The 17,374-nt window shown below is 29.2% G+C and overlaps 2 protein-coding genes across 3 annotated transcripts in view; both read left to right on the forward strand.

The window, feature by feature from the left end:
- The first annotated feature begins 1,052 nt into the window (after positions 1–1,052).
- Positions 1,053–17,374, forward strand: part of LOC107440090 (NADP/NADPH phosphatase nocturnin) — a 129,170-nt gene continuing 112,848 nt past the window's right edge. The window contains exon 1 of one of the 2 annotated variants that reach the window (XM_071187930.1): positions 1,053–1,226. The gene's annotated coding sequence lies outside the window, so the exon portion shown is untranslated. The remainder of the gene's footprint in view (positions 1,227–17,374) is intronic. The other variant, XM_071187931.1, reaches the window with a different exon arrangement.
- Positions 10,665–17,374, forward strand: part of LOC107440089 (uncharacterized) — a 19,306-nt gene continuing 12,596 nt past the window's right edge. The window contains exon 1 of the mRNA XM_043040657.2: positions 10,665–10,796. The gene's annotated coding sequence lies outside the window, so the exon portion shown is untranslated. The remainder of the gene's footprint in view (positions 10,797–17,374) is intronic.

Below are 17,374 nucleotides of genomic sequence, written 5' to 3' on the forward strand. Positions count from 1 at the left end.
CTATATATATATATATATATATATATTACAATTGTGTCCAATTTTTAAATTTAATCTACTTGAAGAAATTTCTGAATTGCTCTGAATCTGAGCGATTGCGAAGTTCGCTACTTTAGCTAAAGCATTTCTCCTGCTCTAGCAGTTTTCCAGTTAAATTACGGAGAAAAAAGAACCATATGTCCTTGCAGTGAATGCCCTATCAGACATAACAAAATGAAAATATTAAAATTATTTATTTATTTATTATTACTTTTTATGGGATGAATTTAAATATACACTGGTTATCATAAATTAAGGAAAAATCACAAAAATAGCGATAACTCTTTCAAAAGTAAGCCAANTTTGGAAACAAAGTGAAATTTAAATCCAGCTTTCCCAATATTTTTAGCTTCTTGGAAAACATCATGTAAATCCCATTCTATCAAAATCCTAACCAGGGGAATAAATAATAATCAAGCAATCTCCGCGACGCATGGTGAAGGTGAACGCTCCAGGAAAAATGACAAAAAATAACAACAATACATATTTATAAGATATTTTTTTACTTTTCTTAATATATAACATTAACTCATAATTAAACTTTGAATATAATTATTGTAAGATAGTGTATTATTTTCTCGCATTATAGAGGCAAATTTCATTTTAATGCTGTGAGTGTATGCAATGTTTCAATTCAGCCCCTTTTCTAAATTTCACCTTTTTATCGCAATTATGATTTTTATTGTCTTAAATTAATGATTATAAATACCCGAAAATCTCATCACAGTAGTGTTCTTGTTTTTTATCATAATATTAAATTTTTTTTGTGTGGTAAGTCTAAGATAGGGCGCATATATAAAGACTTAGGTAAGCACCTAAATCTATGTAAACCAAATTCTCACGCTAAGTCAGTAAACTTTACACGTCAATTGTGCATGACTTAATTCGAGGTTCGTGTGCGAGCGATTTTGCTGAGAATGACATAAAACCGAATTCTTTCCTTTTAACAGCGTGTTGGCGGCGTTTGGAGAGTTTCTCTTCTTCCTTGCAACCCTGTTCGCCAATTTCATGAGGGGTGAACTGAACAAAAGAGGAGAGAGAGGGAGTGGAAAAGCCGGTACATGGGGAAGAAAAGTGAAGATGCTTAAAATGATACAGAATGTTTATTGGCTTTGAATCCGTAAAATTCATACTGTTTTAAATGGAACAACATTAATTGAACGAGATTATAAATGACATAACTCAAGGTAACTCTTTACATCCTTCTTAACTCTGTTTCCTTCTTAATTTTTGTGTTATCGTTTGCAATTTTCACGAGGATACACTGTGAGTGGGTCTGTTCAAACGCAGTACGTTTCATGGGGGTATCCATGTGCTTATTGAATAGTGATTTTTTAACTATGAATTATTAAAAATTATATGGGATGCTCCTAATCTATAGAAATTTTATTTCCATACTAGTATTTGTTTAAAAATCTCCAGGGAAATATTATTATTAGTAAAAATATTTTTTATTTGTTATTTTAATTAAAGAATATTACATATTTATCAGGAAAACTTAAGTAATTCAGTGTGGGATTTTATAAATACTTTCAACATTTGTATAATTATGAGCACTTGGTTATTGGTCAAAAGAATCTCGAGACTTTCTTCTGTAATATTTTTTTAAATGCATTTAATAAAACTCACAATTTTAGGAATGTATTTTCGAAAGCAAAAAAAAAAAAAAAAAAAAAAAAAAAAAAAAAAATGTATTTCAAAATTCTATGTTATTTAATTTTTTTAATGTCGTTTATATAATTTAGCGTACATTATATATCACAATTTTGTGAAAATATGCATGTTATATATTTAAGTTTTAATGCTTTATTTCGAACAAGTTTTCTTTTCTAATATGAAATTATAAAGGATAAATAAATTTTTTTTTCATAAACAAGACTTGAAACATTTAATATAAATTTTTTTCTTTATCTAGATAATCTCATAAATGTCAAAGAATTTCTTTCAGTATGTAAAGCATAGTTTATGAAATTACGTGGAAATCTTAGTTTCCTTTTCAGTTTAAAAATAGAATAAATATAAGCAATTAATAATGTAATAAATTGCCAATTATATTTAAAAATACTTTTTTGATCACATATTTTTTTTGTATAAAATGTTTTATTTTATTGAACACGTTTTTGCATGCAGATTCTTTATTTGACACATAATGACGAACTACATATTTTTATATCGAATTAATTTGACACTTGTTTCTAATTTACCTAACAAATCATTTTTGTCACTGTCATTGCATCAATTAATTCTTTTTTGCTGCCTGTTTTATATGTTAATTAAAATAGTCTATTAAAAAATACACTATGAAAAAATTCTGAAGGAGACTAATACGCGGGAAATTTACGTTTACTGCGTTCGTCAAATATTTATTTGACAAATTTTAATCACGTAACGTTTTCCGCATTAAAATACTTAAAGATTTAGACGACACGAAAATTTTATGTGTCCTTGCTGACAAACACAAAAGAAATTAATAAACCAAAATGAGTTTTTAAATTTAGAGACAATATTTTTTTTAAGTTGATTCACAATTGAACAATAACTATTTTATTTAAGTAAATCATATTTATACAAGTTAAAGCAAAAAAATTTCTTTAGCTTTTAATTGTAATTTCCTAAAACAGTTCTTTTTCTTTTTTTCAAAAAAAAAATCACAAGCGTGATAATTTCTATAGTTTTTAACAAAAACTCTGAATTTATTATTTAATTAATCCGAAAATTGCAAATGCAGTAAAAAAAAAATCCTATTTGCACTGAAAACTAAATTGATCACTACCCGGTAGCAGAATCAGCTTGTCACGGCGGCGGGCGCTACAAATATTTTTGCCATTGTAGACAAAAATTAACCAAATTTTAAAAGAAATGAACATCACTATTTTTTTTAAATTCATGTAGAGTTTTGTTATTTTTAAAGATTAAGAATGCTTTATGCTTCATTTACTTACTAACTTTATTTACCCATCGCTTAGATAATTTTCTGAAATTTTATTCTTAATGATGAATCATTTTAATAAGTTGAAAATAATTTGAATCAAGAAGATTTTTCATTTAAATTTGACAGCACTTATCTTTTTTCCGCTAATAAATTTCTAGCTAATAAAGTTTCAATTAATTAAAGTACTTTTATTCAGTAGTGCAGTTACTTGTAGTAGTAAACATACTTGGTTTTTAAAATTTGAATACTTGCAAAGTGCAATATTTCAATACAAATATTTTACCGCACGTTCGGCAGATAAATTTTAGAATTTTTCTATAGAATTTAAATACCTGCTAAGTGCAATATTTCTAAACAAATACTTTATCGTACGCTCGGCAGATAAATTTTAGAATTTTACGATAGTGTTGCAGATGAATATACATGTTTCTTCTAGATGCAAGATTATAAATTTTTAAGCAAGAGAGTTTAAAATTAGAGAAGTTCTGCAAATATGAAAAACATTGTTGTCTGAAAACACTAATTGTAGTTTATGGAATCGTACTCAAAATACAGAAAGCGCAGAGTCTTTTTCAGTTCAATGAATTTTAATTAGAACTTTTGGGTTGTACTTACATATTTCAATTTTAAATAAGCCAAAAACGGCAATTAAAGTTAATATTTAATCATAAGTTTGCGTCTTAAGTTTGCATCTTTTATTACATTTGTTATACATAACGACCGCAAAAGCACGCGTAGTATTTTAGGCACACAGACCAGATTTAGCATTTTTTTAATTTTTTTAATTTTTTTTTTTTTATCATCCACAAGTGAAATGTTTTAGATTTTTACAATTTCTTCGTAAACTATATAGTTCGATTGTGGGTAACATATAGATGGATTAAGCAACATTATTTATAAATTAGAATAAGATTAAAAATAAAATTTTCGTTAAACTGTAGTAAACAGCTACGACATAACAACTTAATCGGAATAATCAAGGCGGAAAAATTGAGTTGCGGATTTTATAAAAATATTCTCTTTGACTGGGCAGCTGTCAAACTTGTGTTTAAAAATTAATTCAAGTTATTATCATTCTCTTTGTCTGTATATTTTTGTAGTAAAAAAAAATCGCAAAATATTTTCGTGGTAATGCATTTCAAGAATTTTGGAAATTCCTTACTTTAAGTACAAAGCTATGCTATGTATGGCATTAAAATTGATACTTAGTTTTATTTTTTTAATTCTTGATATAAGTGTTTTGCATATGATATACTATGTAATTTTGCTAAAAATCCTACCTCTAAATTATGAAATGTTGTTTTAATGTAAAACTCTTTTAATATATTGGGAAAATTTTGAGCACTTATTACATTGACCATATGAATAGAGTAAAAAGCTTGTAATAAAATTAGTAATCAATAGCTTTTATTTCCCTTTCATTAAAGAAGAACAAAACATTAAATTAACCTAATAAAATAAATGAAAATGCGCTTACTCTGTCGATAATCATGACTAATATTTCATTCAATTGATGTTAAGAGGCCTCTTCCTTTCTGACTGAGCTTAACAGCCAAAGATGTGTAGATGGATGGGGAAAATAATATTGATTTTAATCATCTTTATCTAATTTTCACAAATAAACTGATGATAAATATTAATTCTGCATCGCAGTATCTTTTGATACATATAGGGTGTTTAAAAATAAGACAGACGAATTCAGAGGGGGACAAAAGGTATAAAGAGGATGAAAATATACCATGGAGCACTGGGTCAAAAACCACGTTGAGATGAGGGGGTGAAAATCACGAAAAACGCACACAGGCTCTGAATCTAGAGGATACGAAAGGTAGATGTCAGTTAAGGTTTGCCCTACCTAAATTACTCCGAAGGATCTCATTTCGCGGATTATCATCCCTTCGGTAGACATCAGAAGCACAGCTTCATGCACCTCTGAGAACCGTTTTTACGTCGTTGTAACTATGCAATGATGTCGGCGGGCGCCACTTCAAACAACTTTTATAATGATTAATCAAACACATTTTTTTTTGTAGCTAGCAAGTTTAGAGAATATTTTGCAATGGTCTTCCAGTGTGACGTCGAAACGTGCATGAAGTTTTCGCGATTTTCACCCTCAGAACCGTGATTTGTGATCCCATGTGCTATGGTATGTTTACATTTTCTCAAGAGAACGCCGTACCATGGGAGAAGCTTTTACTCGCAAATTCGCTGTCACCTCCATTACTATTTTAAAATTAAAAAGAACGAAGTGAGTCCTAGCAAACCTAGAGTAAGCATCAAACATCAGTAAGCTGGTGCGTGACCACCTTGATCAGCCTACTTAGTGACCGAGGGTGCACGGTATTGGACCTCGTTAAACTGTTTCACCGTAAAGTGCTCGACTTCGCTCTCAGATCGTTAGGCTACCAAAGAGGAGGAACCATCCCCTCCGCAGAGAATTTCAATGGCATATCTTCGGATCATCTTCAGTGATGTTTCCCATACCATCGTCAATAACCCATTGTACAGCTCTTGTGCGACGTAAATAAAATACCTACCTCAAATGTGAGAGAAAATTCGAGAAGCCATAAAAGTTTAAAAATTATCACGTGCTTTACACTAGACACCATGGAATTGAGCTCTTAACAGGCTATCGACTAAACTCAATCGTTAAAGCGGAGTAGACGGAGAGAAAAATTATGAATATGCTTTTAGTTTTCTTTATTTAATAAAATGGTGTAAGTGGCAGTATCTTTCGAAACTTGTAAAGTACAACGCGTCTTCAAAGTTGATGGGAGAAAATATAGCTTGCGTAAGTCTGGAGTTAGAATTTTAATTTTTTTTCTGGAAAAATTATACCCGCACAGTACTTTTTTGAATGGTTGTTTAGTATTATGCATTTGTCTGTTTTTCGATTTTTGATATCTTTTTCTCCATAATAAACATTAATAAGATTTTGCATAATAAGAATTTTTCAGATTCGTCCGACTCTGTCTTCGTCTACTTCAAAAATAATGAGAAATAAATTTTAGAAAAAGTCTAAACACAGGCTAATGTACAGAATTAAAATATAGTTTTTTTTTTCTTTTTTGAAAGGTAGTTTAGTATAAATTTGTTTGTTTTTGATTTTTGTTCCGTGGCTCAGGAGTTAAAGCGATTGCCTTTCAATAAAGTGACTGGGTTCAAATCCCAGCAATGGCGGGTCGATACGAATTCCGCATCCGGCTAGCACGAATCATAGTTCTGACGTCAAATATCCTCAGTGGTGGACGGATCATGGGTTAGAGTCCTCTTACCGTCAGGCTAATCGTAAGAGGTTTTCCTCTCCTTGTAACGCAAATGCGGGTTAGTTCCATTGAAAAAGTCCTGCCCAAAGGCGAACTTTTCTTAATACTTGATACAGGAGTTCCCTTGTCTTCTGAATTGAGTTCAAAATTATAAGGATACGAAGGTGAGCATTGGTCGTCGTAAAGTCAGAATTGGGTCAGCTGTTCAACGACGCTTTTTGTTTTTGCGTAATTTACGTTAATAAAATTGTTCGACCGATTTTCAATAGTTATAATAGTAATTTTTGAATAATTTGAAAACCGACAAATGTACTGTATTGATTTACTTACCTATTTAACGGTATAGTTTATAGCTTTATATTTTTGAAAGAAATTTCATCGAAGAACTGGAAGTTAGCAAATGCTATTTCTTCTAATCTAATAAAGAGGCGCTTTTATTTTTGACCTTTTCTGAAAAATATACTGTTATGTAGAAAAAAAAAAATTCTATTATCAAAAGTATGTTGAAAGCAAAGAACGGAAAACTGGAAAACGTAAATCCATGAAAAATTTAATTCAAAATTCAAGATGGCAAAGTTTTTTGTTGAAGTAATGTGAAGCCAAATTATCAATTAGTACTAATAAATATTAGTACTAATAATTAATTTTTGGTTTGCTGTGCAAACTACTATCATTTTTGTTTTCTTAATACTCAGTAATCACCCTTATTTTGTTTCTTGCAGTTCTTTAAATGTTGTTATTTTTGTAAGTTATCTCGTTATCATTTTCTGCTAGCTTAATCTGTTTGATTTATTTAAGAATAAATTTGAATTCCTCTATAAAGATTAGTACAAATGCGTCAAGAGTTATTTTTCATCCCTACTAATGTTGTTTACTGTCATCTTATTCTGGAATCCTGCCAAGAAAGAAAATACGAAAATAATTTTTCGTTTAATCCTTTTAGAGGTTTTTCTTCTTCTTATTTTTCTGTTTTTTTTGGGGGGGGGGATATATGATAAATTTGTGATGTGATTTAGTGATTTACTAGTTAAAAAGACGCAAAAAATTGCTCTAGTTTAATTTTCCGTTTTTATTTGAAAGCGGTGAATTTTTTCTGGGGTCGATCAGTATAAAATATCGAACAATTAAGACCCAAATATGGCATTTGATTTCTTTTCGTTGTAGCTTTTTCATCATTTCAATGAAATGAGTCATACTCGTTTTTTCTCCATTTTTTTCTCCTAGCAAAGTAAGCGTGAACCTTATAGTTTGCCAGCAACATCTGACTTGCCTGTAAATTTTTCAACTCATAGATTAATTTTCATAAAACTAAAAAAAAATTAACTCGCTCCATAAAAGAGCTTAAAGCGGGTATTTTACTAACCTAAATCACATATGTATATAAAATATTATTAATTTATGATATTAACTTCGTACATTAATTTATGATTCAGCTTTTTAGATAAATTAATTAATCTCCTTCTTTTTTTAAAAAATATAGCGATATAATGACATAGAACTATGAATTGAAAGAAAAACAGTGAAATAGTATTTTTACTCCGGGTGCTTGGAATATGTTAGCGTATAGGTGCACAATCATTCTCAAAAGAGAATCACATAAAAAATAATTTGGTTTTTGGTGATCTCGGGGACACCATGGTGCCTTCCGATCACCACTTTTCGATCACGCTAAAATTATTATAGTTTTTAATAAAATATTATCTAAATGTATTTATTCCAACTAAAAAAGTCGCACTAAAAATATAAATGGTGCCCGCTGTCCGACCATGTTCTAATAGGTGTTATTTTATACGAAAAGGTTGGGGATCCATGCATTAATGTAATAGGAACAATATGACAAAAAATTTATGTAGTATTTTTGAATTAGATAATTTGCTTTTACGTTTTACCTCCTTTAATAAAATGAAATTATAACAGGTATTGAACTTTCCTTGAGGAAATTTTTTTCTTACTCTTCTTCTTATTATTACTGTACTTAAAGTAAAAAGAGTCCCTTCATCTTTAATTTTTAAACAAACCTTTCGAATTACATTTGTTCAAGTTGTTCATTTGTCATCTTGAAATTACGTTTGTTTTTTGATCAAAGAAATTTTTATTTAAAGAAATTGAAATGGTGAGAGATATTAATCATTAGTCATCTTGAATAAAAATCTCTATATTTTGGAATTTTAATGTTATAATTGTGGTTATAATGAAATAAATTTCTTCAAAATACATTGAAATTAATTTTAAAGATAATGATACGATTTCTTTTGCTGTTCAATTAAATTATTTTATAGTTAGAAAGCAGGGACCGTATTAATTGAGGATCCCATTTCCACATTGTGTACCAGTCTGTTAAACGTCCCTGTTGAAGTAAAAGTATTGAGTAGTTATATGCTTCAATTAGCCATAATTTGATTGTAAAAAAACTATTCACAAACATTATTTAATAATATATTTTCATTAATTGTCAAATATATAATATATTTAGAATGTTTTGTATTGAAAATTGTCTATGAGTAATTACCCGTTTTCTTGTTTAGTCCTAGTCGTTTCCTGTTCCCCTAAAATATTTTTTTCGATTCTTGTCAAATTAATTGCTTTAATCGTTCGACGTCGAAAATTTCTGATTGTCTGAAAAATATGCTACTCATTTGGGGGAAAAAAAGAAAAACTAAAGAAATTTTAATTATTTATTTATTTGTCTGAATTAACAGTAATCGATTGAGGAAAACCGAATTCTGTTCTATAAGGAAACAATGTGAGAATTTTCGGATAATAATTTGGCTTAATAAAATATGCTAAGCCTCGTAGTGGTCAATCCTAGTCATTTCTTCCTCCCCTGAAACATTTTTTTCGATTCTTGTCAAATCAATTGCTTTTGAAAATTTCTGATTATCTGAAAACTATGTCTCTCATCTTAAATAAAAAATACAATTTTTAATTGTTTATTTATCTGAACTAATAGTAATTAAATGAGAAAAACCGAAATAAAAATTCTGTTCTACGAGAAAACAATGTGCGAATTTTCAGATAATAATTTGGCTTATTAATCATTCTAAACAAATTGTTAAGAAACTCATGTTTATTTAGATTATAAAGTATACGCTACCAATAATAGTATTTTGGCTTCTATATATTATACTTTCACTTAAAAGTTTTTTTGTGTAGTGTTTTAAAAAAATGTCATATTTTATTACAGAACAGTGGTGTATCAGGGGTAGAGCGTGACCTTTGTTCGAATCCCAGCGATGGCTTGTCGATACGAATTCCAATCTCAGTGTTGATATCTTAAGGGGTTGACAGATTACGGGTTAGAGTCCCCTAGCCGTCAGACTATCCGAGGGAGATTTTCGCGGTTTTCCTCTTCATGTAACGCAAATGTGGATTAGTTCCACCCAAAAATCATCAATGAAATAAAATTTCTCCCTGTACTTGATACACGAGTTTTCTTGTCTTCTGGATTTGGTTCAAATTAGAGTTGACATTGGTATTCATAAACTCAAAATTGAGTCGGCTGTTCAACGGAGGTTATAAAATACGAAATAATTTATTACATAAATTATAATCACTTTCGTTTAATATTGTATCAGATTATTAGCATCAGTTGTAGAGTTTTTCTCTGAGCTGTGTATTTAATTTATCCCTGAGCTGCGTGTGTATTTTTGTTCAAAATATTCATACACTTCGGGAGAAATCAGTAAGGAAAAGAGATAATTTAGAAGAGACGTTTTTCTAGTGTCTACTATGTATGCGTGTTTTAAATAGGAAATCCGCTTTTTCTTAGGTTTCACGATTTGCTTTAAATCACATGTTTCCGTTTTCTCTCTTCTCTATAAATATTCCTCTTATAAAAATTATTTTTAGATTCATTAAAAATTTGTATTTGTGTTATTTACGTTTCTCTCTTCAATAATTTAAAATTCATTATAATTAACAAATATGAGGATATTTGAGCAGTTTAGTAGAATTAATGTTAAGCGACTTTTGAAAACATGCTTGAGAGCATGTTATTCGGATGTAAATATTAAACGATAATTTATTCTGTCAAGTATATAGTCATTAATTTATTCTATCCCGAGCATTTCAATGACACGAGAGTCAGTAAGTATTTACGTGCTACTGTCCTTAATTTATTCTTTAGAGTATTTTAATAAAGCGAAAGTCCTTAATTTATTCTGTTAAGTATTTAAATAATTAAATATTTTACTAAATATATTTCGCTATAATACACTAAAATGTCACTCATCATTTCTTCGCCTAGATTTCATTTTTGTGTGGGTTTTTTCTCTGTAGGATAATTATCAAAGTGTGTATGTCAACAGATGGCGCTAGCTCTCAGTTGAAAAGCACAAAGAATAAGTTTCACTTCTCTTTTCAAAAAAAAAAAAAAAAAAAAAAAAAAATTGTCGATAATTTTCTTNAAAAAAAAAAAAATTTCGATAATTTTCTTTAATGTATATGTTACAGTTTTCCAACACGAGAATTTTTCCGAAATAAAGTAGTTCTCTTTTTTTTTATTACAAATGATGGTATATTAATATTGATGGCATTTTGCATTCAAGAGAAGACTACAGGTAAAAAAATCATTTTCTTACCAATTTTCTATTGTCTTGTACAGATTATCAATTTCTTATGAATCTGGTAAAAACCCGTTTCAAAGGTTAGTTGATACTTTCGTTTTTCAATTAGTTTTTTTTTGTTGACATTTTTATTACGTTTCCATTTCAATTTTCAAGTTCAGTAATATGTAGCGAAAGTTACCACAGAACTTGTGGTACAGTAATATTATTGTATGATACACTGCAAAAAATTCCGGATTAAATTACGGTATGAAGTACACTCATTTTTGGTGTATCATCGATAAAATCCATTTAACCTTAAAATATTATTCCGTAATTTTAACAGTAATATTTATTTAAGTAGAAGAATTTAGTTATTTTACGGTAATTAAAACTGTTGAGTAAGATGTTCCGATAAAAATGGATTTTACGGTAAAAGTACCGGCACCCTGATTGTCGGTATTTAGTGCTGTAATTTTTCAGTGTTAAGAGCCTAATTACTACAAGGGATTTTTCATAATAGCAAATTTATAATCTAGTCATATTGGATAATTTTTATACAGCAATTAAATACGTCTTTAAAATTAGGGAATTAAGAAAGTTTCTGATATTTTTCTTTCTTTTAGAAAATTATTCAGAAAATTGCTGAAAGTAATCCATGAGAAATTGTTTAACTAGTACATAAAGGATTTTTCTACGTGTTTAACCGTAATCAGAGTTGGCCAAAAATGTAATCCATTACATTTTTCGATTACAGTAATCAATTACTTGTAATCATGATGACAAGGCAACATAATTTTGATTACAGCTGTAATCGTGGTTACAATAATTGATCACAGAAATCAATCACATTAATCATGATTACAATTCACTAAAATTTTGATTGCAACTGTAATCATGATTTCCAGTGATTGCGATGACAAGTAATCACAACAGAAACAATTACGAGTAGTTATGATTACAAGTAATCAAAATATATGATTACATGTAATCGTGATTACAAGTAATTGTGATTACTTGTAATCAAACTATACGATTACAAGTTATTACGATTGTATACTATATGCAAATTCATTATGTAAGATGTATGGGTTAACATATTTTTATGTACATAAAATGTACGCATGCCTGAACGTACAATTTATGATTCCTATATATACATATACAATGTATGCATAAACATTGTTTGTATGTACAATACACATAATTATATTGTAATATATTTAATGTAATACGTATGTGCATAGTACATTTAATTATGCATTTATGATACATGTACGCATGTACGTTAGTTTGTTCGAAAATGCAATGTTTTGTATCTTTGTATACATAGACAATATATGTATGAACGGATATGAAAATAATGTTTATAAGTTTGCATGCTTTTATATACCTAAGTACATACATTGTGGAAAATTTACAATAATAGCAAGTATATACAATGTACGTATGTCTATAAAATTGTTCGTATTTACTTACAATATGTAAGAATGTTGTTTAAAGGTACAATATATGTACATAGTTGCGTAAATAAAATGCATACATGTATGCATGTATATTTATATGTACATAGATATATGATGTGCACACGCAGCGTATGTACTTATGTACGACGTAAGTACGTATTTGTATGACTACATACTTTGTTAATACTTATGCGCATGTAATATATGGATGTACAAAAATAGTTATATGCACAATGTACGTATGTACATACAACATGTACATGTACGTAATTACAAGTAATGTTATAAATACATGTGTACATTTAAATATATGTAATTACAATATACACATACATTGTGCATACATTGAAAAATTTTATATAAGTTAAGTTATTAAAGTTTGTTTTAAAATTTATTCTAAGACAAAAATTCGACCTCATATTTTTTAGAAACCAAACGATAATCTTATTTTAAATTTCTAAATATTATTTCCGCATATGAAATTTTCCGTTTTTTTTTGCCATTTAAAAAATTTCTATGAACCATGGATTATGTTATTAAAAAAACAATTCTGTATTGTCAAACATTTCATGAAAGCATTTCAAAGAATTTTAAAATGATATAGAACAATTAAAGCTGAAAACTAAATTTAAATATCGTTTGATTTTGTCATTTAACTTGCTTGAGTCATTATAAGTTAACTTACATGCATTTTATTTATTGCATTGTACACATATTTAGACATAAATGTTATGTACCTATGTATATGTGTAATGTATGTACATATGTACAATGTATGTACATACTTTCGTGCATTGTACACGCATATATAGTACATATGGATATGCATATATGGAACATTCGTGCATTGTACATTAATTGGATACATTAATTGGACATATATACATTGCACGTATGCATAGATTGGGACAGCATGTATGTACACATGTAAAATTTGTTCAAAAGAATTATGTCCAATATATTTATGCATATATGTACAGTATATGTTCACATATATGTACATTATATGAACATTATATGTTCATTACATCATATGTATATTATATGAATGTACATCTGTACACTATATGTATATACATCTGTGCAATATATGCATCTCAAATGTGTGTATGTACATACGTTATGCATGTCGAATGTATGTATGTACATCTGTACAATATATGCATGTCGAATGTATGTATGAATATATGTAAAATATAAATACACCCAATGCACGTATAATCCTACACAAATGTGTTATGCATATTTTGATACATACATTGAACATGAACATATTGTGTTTATGTAGGGACCGAGGGTGTGCGGTATTGGTCCTCGTTAAACTGTTCTACCGTAAAGTGCTCGACTTCGCGTGCAGGTCGTCGGGCTACCGAAGCGGGGGTGCCATCCCCTCTGCAGAGGGTCAAAATTGTGACCTCAGGGATGTTTCCCAGACCGTCGCCAATAGCCCATTGTGCAGCTCTAGTACGACGTAAATAAACTAAAACTACAACAACTACATGTAATCATATATTATAATTACTTGTAATTACGATTACAAGTAATCGTGATTACTTTGTCTTCACTTGTAATCACGACTACAAGTAATTGATTACAGTAATTGGTTATGTAATCACAATTACAGTTGTAATCAAAATTATGAATGTTTGTAATCATGATTACAAGTAATTGATTACTGTAATTGAGTATTGTAATCATGATTACAGTTATAATCAAACTTTGTCATTATGATTACAACTAATTGATTACTGTAATTGGCAAATGTAATCGATTACATTTTTCCTCTACTCTGATGTAATCAAAAATTTTGATTACTTGTAATCGCGATTACTTGGAATCGTGATTACAAGTAATTGATTACATAGCTGTTTTTATCTGTAATCAATTACAATTGTAATCGACGGCCAACTCAGATGTGTGTATACTGTCGTCTATGTAACTCTTAACACTGTTTTTCAAAGTTCTTTCGCCAAGGAAAATAAAAATGTCACAGTTTAAATTCCTTACACTTGAAGCAAAGCTATAATTTTATACTGTATTTGCCATCATATTGTAAATAATTATCTGGGTTTTCGAACGGACAAATAATTAAAATATTTTAAAAGTTATTAAATTTTTTTAAAATTCGCCAATTATGAGACATTTTCCCACCTAGATGAAAATTATCAAAATCAATGCCTAATTCCCATTTTTTTTTACAAACTTTTGTGTGCTCAGATAATGCAACATTTGAGTAAGTTTTTAAATATTAAAAAATTAGACCACTAAAGCTTTTCATTTTCTTTAAAACTGTGGCTTTTCTCTGTATTGACATTTTGCTCCATTTTCTGAATAAACAATGAGGGCGCGGGCTAAAAACAGACAAAACTTGACCTAACAGTCATAAGTAACTGTTGTAAACTCAAATCAGTTATGAAAATAGCCATATTATTTGCAATAAGAGCAACATTTCATGTGACTGAAGAGCCTTCGAAAAATAGCCTGAACACCCAGGGCCCTGCTAAGCACCTTCATTGCTGCAAAACACTCCACGGACTTGACATCGTGGCAGCTATGTGAGAGAGCTGATATGTGAGATTGATATGTGAGATTGATATGTGAGAGAGCGGGGCGATAATTTCGATCTTATTCTATTTCTTGTGTTAGGATGTTTATTGTTTTTTCTTTGTTGTATTTGTTTGTAGTCTCTGTCCTTAGAAATAGGAAGAAGAAAAAATAATAATTTTAGTATATGAATTTCAAAATTTTATACTACGGAGTTTTTCTTATCACAGAACTTCTTTAATTTAACTCGTTTTAGCATTTTTATGAGTTGATATACATTTTTTATTTTCACTTTCGTAATACTTGAGAACACATCTACGCTGTTATCATTTTATGTAAATAGATTGGTTCCCTTTTCCTAAAATCGAAGAACAAGAACATATTACCGCAAAGTACATTAATTTACTATTCCGCGAGACATTCTCAGTTTTGATTTATCACTCTCTAATGTTAGATCATGATGAGTTATTAATTTTCTAAATTATTGATAAATCTTTGATGTTAGTGTTAGTGTTTTTTTAAGGAAGAATTCTTGAAATAAATAATTCCATATTCGCTACCTTAGCATTTTTTGAATATTAGAAAAATAATACTCATGATTTATATAAAGGGAAGAGTGGGTTAAGACCGGGTACCTCGATTGAGTGGAAATTAGTTCTGGGTTTTTGTGGAAGCTTTAATAACAATTAAATTTAAATTACAAATAACTAGTCAAGAAGAAGGACCTACCATATTGGCGTGTTGTTGTTGAATAGTTCCCAGTTGTTGTGTACGTTTGTTTTACTATGTCAACTCTTTAATGTTTTCTGGTTTTTAAGCTCACTAGAGTTATAAAAATTATTTTTAGTCCAGCTTATTATAAGTTTACTAAAGATTCATGCCGTAACGAACAATAATGAGATCGTCCATTGCATCACAAGCATAATTTTCTGTTTCGTTTCGATGATAATCTCTCTCTCTTTCGGGATAAAACAGGATACTTTCTTGATGGTTGTTTATTCTGGGCCCACGAAGGCTGTAGTGCAGCGAATAAAAAAGACAACTACATTCAAGGCTAAACAAAGGTACCCCAGGAAAACATTTATTGCTGAGCCCTACTTCAAAGCACAAAATGGTTGATCATATTTTGTATAATTTTCTAGACCCTATGTGCAAAAAAAAAAGACCCTATGTACAAAATCGTAGCTTTTATAAAGCTATAAGGAAATTTTCTCCTATGTTCTTTAAAAAAAAAAAACTTATTAATAAAAACTATAATTTTTGTAAGGAATTTCGGTTGAATTTTCTAGATTTCTTTTTTTAAAGTACATCTATGACTTTTCAGGAAGTAATTTTACACAACTAAACACTATGAATGTCTTGATTAAATCTGAGAGTTTCTATATCAAACAGTTTAGCTCCAACAATGCTAATAGAAATGCAACATACTATGAATACGAAGTAGATACTTTATCGTGCGATAATTGTAATTGACTTTCAATTTTATTTCCTGGTTTTCTCTTTTATATGAACATAACAAGAAGAAATAATGTGTTTCTTTTTTCAATTGTGTGTACCGAAATATTTTTAGTGCTCATACAGGGTTTCCCACAAGATGGGTAAAAAAGATTCCAGTTTAGTTTATTAGGAAAGGATTTGTTTTTCCTTTTAGTTATCTCAATAATTTACAGAAAGTAAAATGAGTGAGAAGGATAAAATGCATTATTTTATCGTTGAGCTTTATTCTAGTAAGTTTAAGAGGAAAAAAATACGACAATATAAACTGATACTCGTAAAAACTATATTGTTAATATCCTATATCATCTATGGTAAAAATTTCCCTTTAAACTTACATAAATGTTTTTAGAATTACATTTCATTTTCATAGATTTCGCTTCCTTTCACACATTTTCATGATGTCGCTTGTTGGTTTAAAAAGAAACGACTTTGACTTGGAATTTCTTTAGCTTCGATAAAGATTATCATGATAAAAAAAAAGAAATAAATTAGTAAAAATAAATCTTTGCCTATATATATATATATATATATATATAATAACGGTGTAACCACATCGTTATTTTTTACTTAATTAGTAATCAAAGCAGCATGATTAATGAGTCCATATTGTGCATAATCTTTTTTATTTAGTAGTGATGGTGAAAGCATACATCTTAGCCCCCTCCCGCTGGAGATGGGGGGAGACCCATGTTCCGTCTAAGTAGACGGATTTTATTTAAGCATGATAAACAACAAAAAGCACACCTAAAAACATTGCTCCTGCATTATATAGGATGATTAAAAGTTGTGAAGAGGCCAGTCATTATTGCTTTTTCTGTGTATTCTTACGCCTCATCAATTAATTTATTACTCATAGCAAATCGTTTAATCTTTCCTTATATGGAAGTGAAAGATCTTAAAATAACTTCTCTTTTGAAATATAAATCTAATTATTATTCATTGGCATGTTTTTAGCCTTGAATTCCCAAAATAGAATTTCTACCCTTTTCCTTTACCAAATACATTTTATGAAAACGAATGAAGTTTTAATGCTTTTATTAATACAAAAGTATTTAATTTTTGTATTACATCCCCCCCCCAAAATCG

Source organism: Parasteatoda tepidariorum, chromosome X1 (assembly GCF_043381705.1).
Source record: "Parasteatoda tepidariorum isolate YZ-2023 chromosome X1, CAS_Ptep_4.0, whole genome shotgun sequence".
Classification (NCBI taxonomy): domain Eukaryota; kingdom Metazoa; phylum Arthropoda; class Arachnida; order Araneae; family Theridiidae; genus Parasteatoda; species Parasteatoda tepidariorum.